This window comes from Tamandua tetradactyla, chromosome X (assembly GCF_023851605.1).
Source record: "Tamandua tetradactyla isolate mTamTet1 chromosome X, mTamTet1.pri, whole genome shotgun sequence".
NCBI classification, from domain to species: domain Eukaryota; kingdom Metazoa; phylum Chordata; class Mammalia; order Pilosa; family Myrmecophagidae; genus Tamandua; species Tamandua tetradactyla.
The window spans coordinates 112,097,789-112,110,644 of NC_135353.1; the positions used below are offsets into that span (position 1 = coordinate 112,097,789).

At 37.6% G+C, this 12,856-nt stretch overlaps 1 non-coding gene and 1 pseudogene across 1 annotated transcript; one reads left to right on the forward strand and one right to left on the reverse strand.

Annotated features, from left to right (window-relative positions):
* Positions 1-4,525: 4,525 nt before the first annotated feature.
* On the reverse strand, positions 4,526-4,629 carry LOC143672294 (U6 spliceosomal RNA). Its single transcript, XR_013169762.1, has one exon. It is a non-coding gene; the product is annotated as a U6 spliceosomal RNA (small nuclear RNA).
* Positions 4,630-9,844: 5,215 nt separating this feature from the next.
* LOC143672013 (plasminogen receptor (KT) pseudogene) lies at positions 9,845-10,933 on the forward strand (annotated as a pseudogene).
* Positions 10,934-12,856: the final 1,923 nt, after the last annotated feature.

Sequence of the window (12,856 nt, forward strand, 5' to 3'; positions counted from 1 at the left end):
GAAAATTTTCTTGACCAAAAGGGGGAAGAGAGAAATGAGACAAAGTAAATTTTCAGTGGCTGAGAGATTTCAAACAGAGTTGAGAGGTTATCCTGGAGGTTATTCTTATGCATTATATAGAGATTCTTTTTTAGTTTTTGGTGTATTGGAGTGGGTGGAAGGAAGTACCTGAAACTTGTTGCACTGTGTTCCAGTGGCCTTGATTCTTGAAGACGATTGTATAAAGGTATAACATTTACAGTATGACTGTGATTGTGGAAGCCTTGTGTCTGATTCTCCTTTTATCCAAGGTATGGACTAATGAGTAAAAAATATGGATAAAAGTAAACATAAATAAATAAAAATATGGATAAAAGTAATAATAAATAAAAATAAGAAGAAATGGGGGTACAAAAGGTAAAATAAATTAGGTAGAAGGAAATACTAGTGGTCAATGAGAGGGAGCAGTAAGGAGTATGATATAAAAGAGTTTTTTCATCTTTTTTCTTTTTTCTAGAATGATGCAAATGTTCTAAAAAAATCATAGTGGTGAATACACAAATATGTGATGATATTGTGAGCCATTGTACACCATGTATGGAATGCTTGTGTGTGAGGATTTCTCAATAAAAATATATTTTTTTAAAGTTCATTCATTAATGTTAGTTCATATTAATGAGACCATACGTTATTCGTCCTTTTGTTTCTGGCTAATTTCACTAAATATAAAATCTTCAAAGTTCATCCATGTTGTTACATGCTTCATGACTATATTCTGTCTTACACTGTATAATATTCCGTTGTATGTATACACCACAGCTTGCTTAGTCACTCATGTGTTGATGTACCTTTGGACTGTTTCCATTTCTTGGCAATGATAAATAATGCTGCTATAAACATTGGTGTGCAAATGCCCAATTGTGTCTTTGTCCTTAGGTCCTTAGAATACGATCCAAGTAATGGGATTGCTGGATCATGTGGAAATTCTATACTTAGCTTTCTGAGGAACTGCCAAACTGCCTTCCAGAGAGGTTGTACCATTTTACATTCCCACCAAGAGTAGATAAGCATGCCTCTTTCTCCACATCCTCTCCAACACTTGTCATTTTGATTTTTTGATAATGGCCATTCTAGTAGGTTTCAGATGATATCTCATTGAGGTTTGGATGTATATTTCCCTTAATACACAGTGAAGTTGAACATCTTTTCATGTACTTTTCTGCCATTTTATTTCCTCTTCTGAGATGTGTCTGTTTATGTCTTTTTCCCACTTTTAAACTGGGTTGTTACTATTTTTGTTGTTGAGTTGAAGAATCTCTTTATATATTCTGGATACAAAACCGTTGTCTGATATGTGGTTTCCAAATACTATCTACCATTATGAAGGCTGCAGTTTTACATTCTTGACAAAGTTCTTTAATGCCAAAAAGTGTTTAATTCTGAGGATTTCCCATTTATCTATTTCTTTTTTCAATGCTCACGCTTTGGGTTTAAGCTCTAGAAAATCACCTTGTATGGCAATATTTATAAAATATTTACCTATATTTTCTTCTAAAAATTTTATGGTCTTGGCTCCAATGTTTAGGCTTTTTAGATCCAATTTGAGCTAATATTTGTATAGGGTGTGAGATATGGATCTACTTTCATTCTTTTGCATATGGGTATCCAGTTCTCCAAGCCCCATTTATTGAAGAGGCTGCCCTGTCCCATGCGGGGTGGCTGACTGCTTTATCAAAGGTCAATTGTCCATAGATGAGAGGGCTTATTTCTGAATACTCTATTGGTCAGTGTATCTATCTTTGACTATTTCATTCGTGTCTGTATCTATCCTTATGCCTGTACGATGCTGTCTTGACCACTGCAGCTGTATATTATGCTTTAAAGTCAAGTGGTGTGAGACCTCCCACTTTGTTTATCCTTCTTAAGATATTCTTAGCTATTTGGGGCACTCTTCCATTTCAAATAAATTTGTTTATTGGTTTTTCTATGTCTGCAAATTAAATTTTTGGGATTTTAATTGGTATTGCATTGAATCTATAATGCATTGAATCTATAATGCATTGAATCTATACTGATAATGCAGGGCTTTCTTCTATCATTTTGCTGTGTAACTTTTGTAAATTTTATACTATTTTTGTCCCTCTCTTCCATTAATTTTATTTCTGGTTATCATGTGTTTGATATTTAACATCTTAAATATATAGCATTAATATTTGTTTGATACCAACTAAACTTCAATATCATGCAGGTCTACCTTTCCTATACCCATATGTCACCCCACCATGTTTTGTACCTTTTAACACACATTTCTTTATATACTATGTCTGAAACCATATATTTGTCATTACTTTTCATGTGTTTGCATTTTAGCACCTAGGAAGTAAGAAGTGGAATTAAATACCAAACAATACAATGCAATACTACGGCCATTTATAATTACCCACATGTTTACCTTTACCACAGGTCTTTGCATCCTTATGCTGCTTTGAACAACAGTCTGGTATGTTTCCCTTTCAGTCTGAAGAATTCCCTTTAGCATTGCTTGTAGGACATGTCTGGTGGTGATAGTTTCCCTCAGCTTTTGTTTATCCACAAATGTCTTAATCCCCACTCATTTTCTGAAATAAAATTTCACCATATATAACATTCTTGATTGACAGTTGTCTTCATTCAGCACTTTAAGTATTTCAACCCACTGCCTTATTACCTCCATGATTTCTGATGAGAAATTGACACTCAATTTTACTGGGACTCCCTTGTTTATAACACATTTCTTGTCTCTTGCAGCTTTCATAAGTCTTTCCTTATCCTTTGCATTTGATTATGTAATCAATATATGACAGGATATATGCTTCTTCACGTTTATCTTCTTTGGTGTTCTCTGAGCCTCTTGGATGTTCATATTCACAACTTTTGCTAACTTTGGGAAGTTCACTGTTATTATTTCTTTGAATATTCCTTCTGCCCCTTGCTCTCATGCTCTTCCTTCTGGGACTTCAGCAAAGTGTTTATTGGTACACTTGATGGTTTCCCATAGCTATCTTAAAATATTTTTTCTTTTAATATTTCTTTTTTATTTCTTCTTCTCAGCCTGACTCATTTCAAGTATCTTATTTTAACAGTCATTGATTCTTTTATTCTGCCAGCTTCATTCTGTTCTTGAAACTATCTTGGGCATTATTTTTCCAGCATCCTTTTTAATTAGAAAAACTGCAGATTATAGAAAAATATGCAGAAAATATAGCATTCCCATATGCCCTCCCCTCTTATGCAGTTTTCTCTATTAGCATGGCACTAGTGGGCTGCCTTTGTTACAATTGATGAAACAATGTTATTACAATTATACTAATAACTAGAGTCTGTGATTTACAATAGTGTTCACTATAGGTTTTGTACAGAGTTTCCAAATACCACCTTATTATATATTTTTTATTTTAATGCAGTTTTATTGAGATATATACACATACCATGCAAACCATCTGCAGTGTAAAATCACTGGCTCACAGTATCATCACATAGTTGTGCATACAATGACATGCTTAATTTTAGAACATTTTCATCACTCCAGAAAGGAAATAAAAATTAAAAAAGAAATCCAAATGCTCCCATGCTCTTTGTCTCTCCCCCATTATTGACCCATAGTATTGGTGTTCTGTTTGTTATTTTTGCTGAATGAATATTAAAATATTATGTTAACTATACTCCATAGCTTACAATAGGTACATTTTCCCCATTTACCCCTCTATTATTAATTCCTTGTTGTAGTGCTGTACATTTTCTCTAGTTCATCAAATAACTTATTTATATTTGTACAGTTAATCACAGACATTGTCCACCAAAAGATTCACTGTGTAATACATTCTCATGTTTTAACCTTCAATTTTCCTTCTGATACCATGCATAACTCTTAACTTCCTCTTTTCACCATTTCACATGTCATTCTCACAAGAATTTGCTACTGTCACCTCTGTCCATTATCAAACATTTAAGTTTAACCTAGTTAAACATTCTGCACATATTAAGCAACTGCTCCCCATTCTTTAACCTAAGTCTATACCTTAGTAAACTTTATTCTATATTTTATGTCTATGAAATTACATATTATAATATTTCATATTAGTGAGATCATACAATATTTGTCTTTCTGTGTTTCATTTATTTCACTTGCTATAATGTCCTCAAGATTTATTGATGTTGCTGCATGCTTCAGGACTTCATTCCTTCTTACTGCTGAATAATATTCCATCATATGTATATACCACATTTTGTTCATCCGTTCATCTGATGATGGGCACTTGGGATATTTCCATCTTTTGGCAATTGTGAATAATGCCATCAGGAACATTGGTGTGCAGATTTCTGTTTGCATCCTTGCTTTCAGATCTTCTGAGTATATCCTGTGTAACAGGATTTCTAGGTCAGAAGGCAACTGCATAATTAACTTCCTGAGGAACCACCAAACTCCTCCAGAGTGGTTGTACCATTTTACATTCCCATTAGCAGTGAAAACTGTTCCTGTATCTCCACATCATTTCCAATACTTGTAAAAAATAGGGACTGTTTCACAAATTTGCATGTCACCCTTGCACAGGGGCTATGCCAATCTTTGTATCATTCCAATTTTAGTGTATGTGCTGCTGAAGTAAGCACGCTCCTTGACATTTTTCACTTCAGTTATTGCAGTCTTCAATTCCCGTAGTTCTGTTTGGTTACTTTTGTGTGTGTGTGAGTGCTATTTTACAACCTTAATTGCTTTTTAAAATTTTTATTAACAAAACAAAACAACATACAAACACAAAGAAGTACGTAATGTTCATATGTTAAGAATGTTTGTGCCTGGTTCCTTTTTGTAATTTATATCTCTTTACTTAGACTCTCATGTTTATTATTTCTTGTTTTCCTGATATTTTTTACTTCTTTTGTATACCTTCATCTTCCTAAGAATTTTTTAAAGATTATTATTTTTTCCAATTTGTTAATTGTGAAATATAAAATATATGCAAAAATGCAATTAATTTCAAAATAGACTGTATCAAGTAGTTAGAATAGATTTCAAAGTTAGGTATAGATTACAGTTCCATAATGTCAGGTTTTCCTTCTAGCTGCTCCAAGACACTGGAAACTAAAAGAAATATCAATATAATGATTCAGGCATCATACTCAATTGTTAAATCTTATCTTCTCTGTTATAACTCCTCCTTCTCCTTTGATCCTTCTCCCAATCCTTAGGGGCATTTAGGCCCTGCCCATTCTAATTTTTGCATGTAGCAAAGGGGTGTCAACAATATGGGATAAGGGTATGGAACTACTTGATGTCCTTGGAGAAGCTGAACCCTTAGGGTTTCAGGACATATCTGGTCTAGGAACCACATGGAGGTTGAGGCTTCTGGAAAGTAATCTTAGTGCCTGAAACTTTTGTAGAATCTCAGATAGAGCCCTAAGTTTTCTTTACAGTTAGCAGGAATGGCATCATTTGGGGTTTGGCAAACTGTGGTAATTAACAATATCTATCTGAAGCTTATATAAGAGTAGCCTCCACAATAACCTCTCAACTTTATTTGACCTCTCTTATCCACTGATGCCTTATTTTGTTACAATTCTTTCCCCTGTTTTGGTCAGGTAGGCATTGTCTATCCCCCAGTGCCATGGCCAGACTCATCCCTGGGAGTCATGTCCCACATTGCCAGGGAGACTGTCACCCCTGGATGTCATGTCCCACAGGGGGGAGGTAATGATTTCACTTGCAGAGGTGGGAATAGAAAGAGAGACTGCAGCTCAGCAACAAAATAGATTTGCTGGAAGTAACTCTTAGGCATTACTATAGGTAGGTTTAGTTTCTCCACTACAGAAATAGGTTTCATAAGAGCAAGACTCAAGATCAAGGGCTTGGATTATTGACTTGGGAGTCCCTAAAATTTGAGAGACTCAAGGATTGCCCAGGTGGGAAAGTTAAAAAGCTCCATATTTTTTCTCCAGTCCCTTAAGGGATTTTGACAGACTTTTAAATTATCTGCACAATATGTTTTGGAATGTATCCGGGTATATTACATTAAGCTATATAAAACTGCAAGATCTTGTTCCTAATTCTAGGCTCCATGTGCTTAGGTTGTTTAGCAAAACTGGCCAGACAGGTTATGTTACATTGTGGGCTACAGAAAATTTAGGTTTTGGACAAAATAAACCTCTCTTCCTTTGGCATCATACAATAGGTGAAGTTCTAAAATACAAATAATATCATCTTTTACCCTATATTCTGATTTACCTTAGTCCCAACCAAATTGGCTTCATTCTTATATCTAATTGAAATTTGATCTCTTTTTTTTGGCTTCTTCAACAGTTGCTGTATGTAGGAATGCTGATGTTCAGAGCTGCAGAACTCCAGCTCTGACTTTGCATCATACAGGTACCCAAAGTTCAAGGGAAATACCATGTTATGCATATATAGCAAAACATCTCAAAATATAGAAATAATATTTATGGCTCAGGACCAAATATCACTGCAATGAGAGCTTACAATGTAGGCTTCAATTTTTTATAAGTATTTTCTAAAAGAGTATTTTAGAAATAAATACAGTATTTGTTTTTTGTTTCTGGTTTATTTTGTACCACATAATGTCCCCAAGTTTCCTTCACCTCATTGCATGCCTCATGACTTCATTCATTTCTATACCAGCACAATATTTCATTATATGTATACAACACAGTTAAACTTTATTGAGCTCATTTTCATGGTACATTTTACAATATATATTTTTATTGAGAAATCTTCACACCCATATAGTCTATACATGGTATATAATCAGTGGCTCACAATATCATCACATAGTTGTGTATTCATCACCATGATCATTTTTGGAATATTTACATCACTCCAGAAAAGAAATAAAAAGAAAGAAGAAAAAACTGTTATATCCCATTACCCTTACCCCTCTCTCTCATTGCCCACTAGTATTTCAATCTACACAATTTTTTACCCTTTTTCCTCCTATTATTTATTTGTTCTTTATCCATATTTTTCACTTATCTTTCCATACCATAGGCAAAAGGAACATCAGACACAAGGTTTTCACAATCACATGGTCACATTGTAAAAGCTATATAGCTATACAATCATCTTCAATAATCACAGCTACTGGAACACAGCTCAACAGTTTCAGGTACTTCTCTCCAGCCACTTCAATACACCATAAACTGAAAAGGGATACCTATGTAATGCATGAGAATCACTTCCAGGGTAATTTCTTGATTCTGTTTGAAATCTCTCAACCACTGAAACTTTATTTTGTCTTATTTCTCTCTTTCCCTTTTCAGTAAATAAGACTTTCTCAATCCCATGATGCTGAGTCCTGACTCATCCTAGGATCCATGATCCACATTGCCAGGGAAATTTACACCCATGGCAGTCATATCTTACATAGAGGAGAGGAAGATGAGCTCACCTGCTGAGTTGGCTAAGAGAGAGAGAAGCCACATCTGAGCAACAAAAGAGCTTCTCTTGGTGTGACTCAGGCATAATTATAAGTGGGCCCTGTTTCTCCATTGCAGGAATAAGTTTCATAGGGGTGAACCCAAGATCAAGGGCTTAGCTTATCAAATTGGTTGTCCCAATGCATGGGAGACAATCAGAAATTCTGGAAATGGGGAAGTTGAATATTTCCTCCTTTCTCCCTAGTCCCTCAAGGGGATTTTGTGAATACATTTTAGCACTCTGACCAAATTACTCTGGGATATATCTCAACATAACACTAACCTGTTCAAACCATCAGGATCTCATGCCTTATTCAAGATTCCCCATAATTGTTGTGTTCAAGTTAATTGATCATAGAAGCTAAATGATATAATATATTACCCAAAATGTAAATTCTGCAACATATAAATATCCCTTGCCTTGGTCTCACATAGTAGTTGAAGTTTTAAAATATGGAACATATCATACTTTACCGTGCATTCTAATTTACCTTGATCCAATCCAAATCAGCTTAATTCATATCTCTAGTTGAAGTCTGATCACTGTTTCAACTTTTTCAACTGTTGCTGTATGGGATAGTGCTGACTTTCACAGCTTCACAGTTCTAACATAGAGTCTCAGGTGTCATATACATACCCAAAGTTTCAGGGAACAACCAGGTTATACTCAAATAGATCAGTAGTTCAGAATTTAGAAATAACAGCAACAAATACTGAGTAGATATGACTGCTATAAGAGTTTTCAAGCTTGGACACTTTACTATAGGCCTCAATCTGATAACTCACGGTCTCAACTTCAATTCTCTGAGCTTGTACATCACAATTAGTTCATATGAGTGAAGCATGATAATATTTGTCTTTCTGTTTCTGACATTTCTTTCAACATACTGTCCTCAGTGTTCAGTTGCTTAGCTGCATGTTTCACATCTTCATTCCTTCTTGCAGCCCTTCAGTAGTCCCTTGTGCATAAACACCAGAGTTACCCCCTTCTTTCCCTCACTCGTTGTACCATTAGGACACCTCCATTCACTGCAAATCAGAAACACTACCACCATGAACACCAGTGTGCAAATATCCATTCATATCCCCAATCTCAGTTCCTTGAGATATATAGTTGGCAACAGGGTTGCAGCATCATATGACAACCTCACCCTTAGATTCCTGTGGAACCACCACACTGCCGTCCAGAAGTGCTTCACCTCTCAGCTTCCCTGCCAACAGAGAATGGATATATCTTTCTGCACATTTTCTCTAGCATTTGTATCTCTCTGTTCATTGATAAACAGTTATACTCACACATCATACAACCCAACCTAAGTAAATAGACATGCCTTTAACACCATAATCTATATGAAGACATTTCCTATTCTTCCATAAAGATTCCATACCTCACTCCCATACCCCACCACTTGTAGACATTGAGTTTTGATATAATGCCTTTGAAATATTTAGTAGAATGTGACTATAGGCCTTATCTTGCATTTATTGTACTTTTACTATATAGCTTCCCATTTTCAACACCTTGCAATGTTGATATTCATTTGTTTTCCTTCATGTAGAAACATTTTTACATTTGTTCATTAAATCACCATCACTGTCCACTCGAAGCATTCTTAAGTTATACCATCTCAGTCTTTATCCCTTATCTTTCTTTCTGGTTTGGTACATCCCCCTAGTCTTTCTCCCTCAACCATACTCACGTTAAACTTCATTCAGTATGCTTCTATTATTGTACTACAATCAGGTAGCATTGTGCTATCCATTTCTGATTTTTACAATCAGTCCTATTGCACAGTCTGTATTCCTTCGGGACCAAATGCACTATATTTACTCTGTTTCTATATCCTGATAAACTATGTTCTTAATTTTAACTCTCAAATTTCTCTCATTATTGTCAGTTCACATTACTGAGACCATAAAGTATTTGTCCTTTTATTTCTAGCTAATTGCACTCGGCATAACATACTCAAGGTTCATCCATATTCTCACATGCTTCATGACTTTATTCCATTGTGTGTATATACCACAGCTTGTTTAGCCACTCATCAAATAATGGACATTTGGACTGTTTCCATCTCTTGGCAATTGTAATAATGCTGCTATGAACATCGGTGTGAAAATGTCAGTTTGGGTCCTTGCATTCAATTCCTATGAATATATGCTTAGTAATGGGATTGATGGATCTTATGGCAATTCTATACTTATCTTCGTGAGCAACCACCACCTGCCTTCCAGAGTGCAATTTGATAGAGTGCTGGTGTCCATCAGTAACCCTTGGAGCACCTTTTGACAAACATTGTCCATTTGACAGATAAAGTGGGAGAAAGAAATGAGAAGTCCATTTTTATGTTTGTTTGTTTGCATGGGCAGGCTCTGGAATCAAACCCGTTTTACCGGCATGGCAGGCAAGAATTCTGCTTGCTGAGCCACCATTGTACCACCTGAGAAGTCCATTTTTAAAACCATTTATTATAAACTCTATTATAGACTACTATACAGAGAAACAGAACCAACAGGACATATCGGTAAATATGAGATTTATAAAGATGTATCACACAGCCATGGGAAAGGAAGCGTCCAAAATCTGTAGGAAGCTGGCAGCGCCAATGAAGGGTCGCAACAAACTCCACAAGAGGCTCACTGGCTGAATAAACAGAAAAAAAGGACTCTCTTCTTTAATCATCTTCAACTGGTAGGATTATCTTGTTTTCAGGAGACACACCTGCCTGATCTAGGAAGGAATACTTCAAGCTTTCAACATTGAGTGAGATGCTAGTTGTGGATTTCTCATATATGCCCTTTATCATGTTCAGGAAATGTTTTTATGAGAAAATGATGCTGAATTTTGTCAAATGTCTGTATGTGTCAATTGAGATAACCATGTGGTTTTTTCCCCTTTGATATACTAATATGGTATATTACATTCATTGATTTTCTTGTGTTGAACTCCCCTTGCATACTGGGTTAAAACCCACTTGTAGCCATCCATGTAGCCATGGGCCTGGAAGACTCAGTCAAGATCATACCCCTTCACTTCCTCCACCCATTGCCCAGTCAAGATAGGTTTTATATTTTCAAAATCTATGAACAGAAACATGAAAATTAACAGGAGTTTATGCTTATGAATGCATGACTTCAGCTGGAAAGGCAGTTAATGATGCAAAATGAAATGAGGTAATGACAAATGGCCATGCGGATTGCTTGGCCTTGGGAATTCCTCAAATATTTTGGGACTTTCCTAGGCATTTCAGCCATCTCTTTAACAACTGGAGCAATAAAAAAGAATCCAATCTTCCTCATCCATATTGTTACCTTGGGCTATGGAACACTACTATAAAGATTGAAAGGTGAAGCAGATAATATATTGGAAACAGAAAAGAGTAAGTTGTGGCAGCCAAGAGGAATGATCAATTTTGAAAACCTTGAAATAGCCAGAGGGTAACAGGGTAAATTTTTCATAGAAATGAAAAATCACATTTATCCATAGAATCTCAAAACAATAAATTGTTGCCTTGAATCATGGTTTCTACAGTTTTTTAAAAGTGCAAGATTTTGATACAACAGATTTTATTTTGAAATATTTAAATACAAGGTGAGGTTGTTTTGGAGACAGTTCCAAGAAGATGGTGGAATAGGATAGGTTGAGTTCACACCTGTTCCGAGGAGCAGCTAGAGAAGTGACAGAAAAACTACCAGGAGAGTTATTGCAGGGTGTAAGTGACCTGGGAGGGTCTTCTACACCACATAAGGAGGCCTGTGTAAAAACAGAAGAATTCAGAGGCAGAGGACCAGAGACCATCCAGCTAGTGCAAACAGCCTAGCATGCCTATTTCCAAACACAGTCTTGGAGCCCTCAGGAGTGCAAGGACAGGGAGACAGAGACAAGGAAGTAAATCAAGCCATGTTCCTTGAATATGCTATCCACCCCATGACCACGACTTCCACACCATGCCACACACCTGAACCTCATCACCCAATTCCCACTGTGGTCTAAGCATCCTTATCCTGACACCCTTCCCCACAATACCCCAGCCCATACCCTTATCTCATGCATGAGCACAAGCCTGACCCAGCCAGCCCTATTTCTCCAACGCAAAAGCACAGTCTTACCTCACCCCTCCCAAGACCCACATAACATCGTCCAAGCCCTCCAAACCCCACCTCCCACTCCCAGCCCCCTGCAGGCAGTCACCTGTGCATCTGGGTTGCACCTTCATACCTGAGCCACACACACACCCATCTTGTACAGTTGCTCAACCCCACCCAACCCCCACAAGCCCTGCACATGCACACATCAGCATCTGGCCCACAGTTGAGTGAACACACATGCACCTACTCATGCCACACCTCCTCAGCTCTGGGAAGTGCTGACCTGCATATCCTGGCCACATCCACACCCAGTTGATGCAGGCACAATCCCATCTTACTGTCCCAGAGCTCTGTGTACATGCACACCAGGGACCTGTCCCCCAAGATCCACACACACCAGGGCCTTGCTCCCAGACCTATGCATTGGCACAACCACACCCTACCTGCTGGGTACCCACATATCTGTGCACTGACCTTTTGACCCCTGCACCCCACCACCCAGCCCCTCACATGTGCTCAACCTTTCCCCTACAGGGCACAAGAGTGCTTCTCCCAAACCCAGTAAGTGCTCTTGTGTACATCTGTGCCACATAGCATTTGCCATGCACAAATGGGCACCCCTACTCCATCTCCACATGTTAACACGTGTACCTGTGCCAGGGCACCACCCACCCATTATAAACCACAGCTGACTCACATTTCACAACCTCTGTGACCTGTGCCCAAACCTCACACACTTACTCATCTTCATCTTAGCACCCCTGGACACCAACCCCTGCACAAAAACTCACCTGCACCCTGCCCTCCATTGCCACAGATTATGTGCCCTGTACCCCTCACCCTGATATCCATGATCCACATGCATCAGGTATCCACCAACACCGTGCCAATGTGACAGCCTGTTTTAGTTAGCATTCTCTAGAGAAATATAATCAACAGGAAACACTGGCAAATATAAAATTCATAAAAATGTCTCAAGTAACGATGGGAATGCAGAGTCCAAAATCTGCAGGGCAGACCGTGAAGCTGACAATTCCAATGGACAGTTTGGACGAACTCCACAGGAGAGATTCACCAGCCAAAGCAGGAAGAAGAACCTGTCTCTTCTGAATCTTCCTTAAAAGGCTTCCAATGATTAGTTTAAGCATCACTCATTGCAGAAGAAACTCCCCTTGGCTGATCACAAATGGAATCAGCTAGGGATGCAGCTGACATGATCATGATTTAATTCCATGATATGTCCTCATTGCAACAGGCATACCAGCCCTTGCCCAAACAGACAAACAGGTACCACCACTTGGCCAAGTTGACACATGAACCT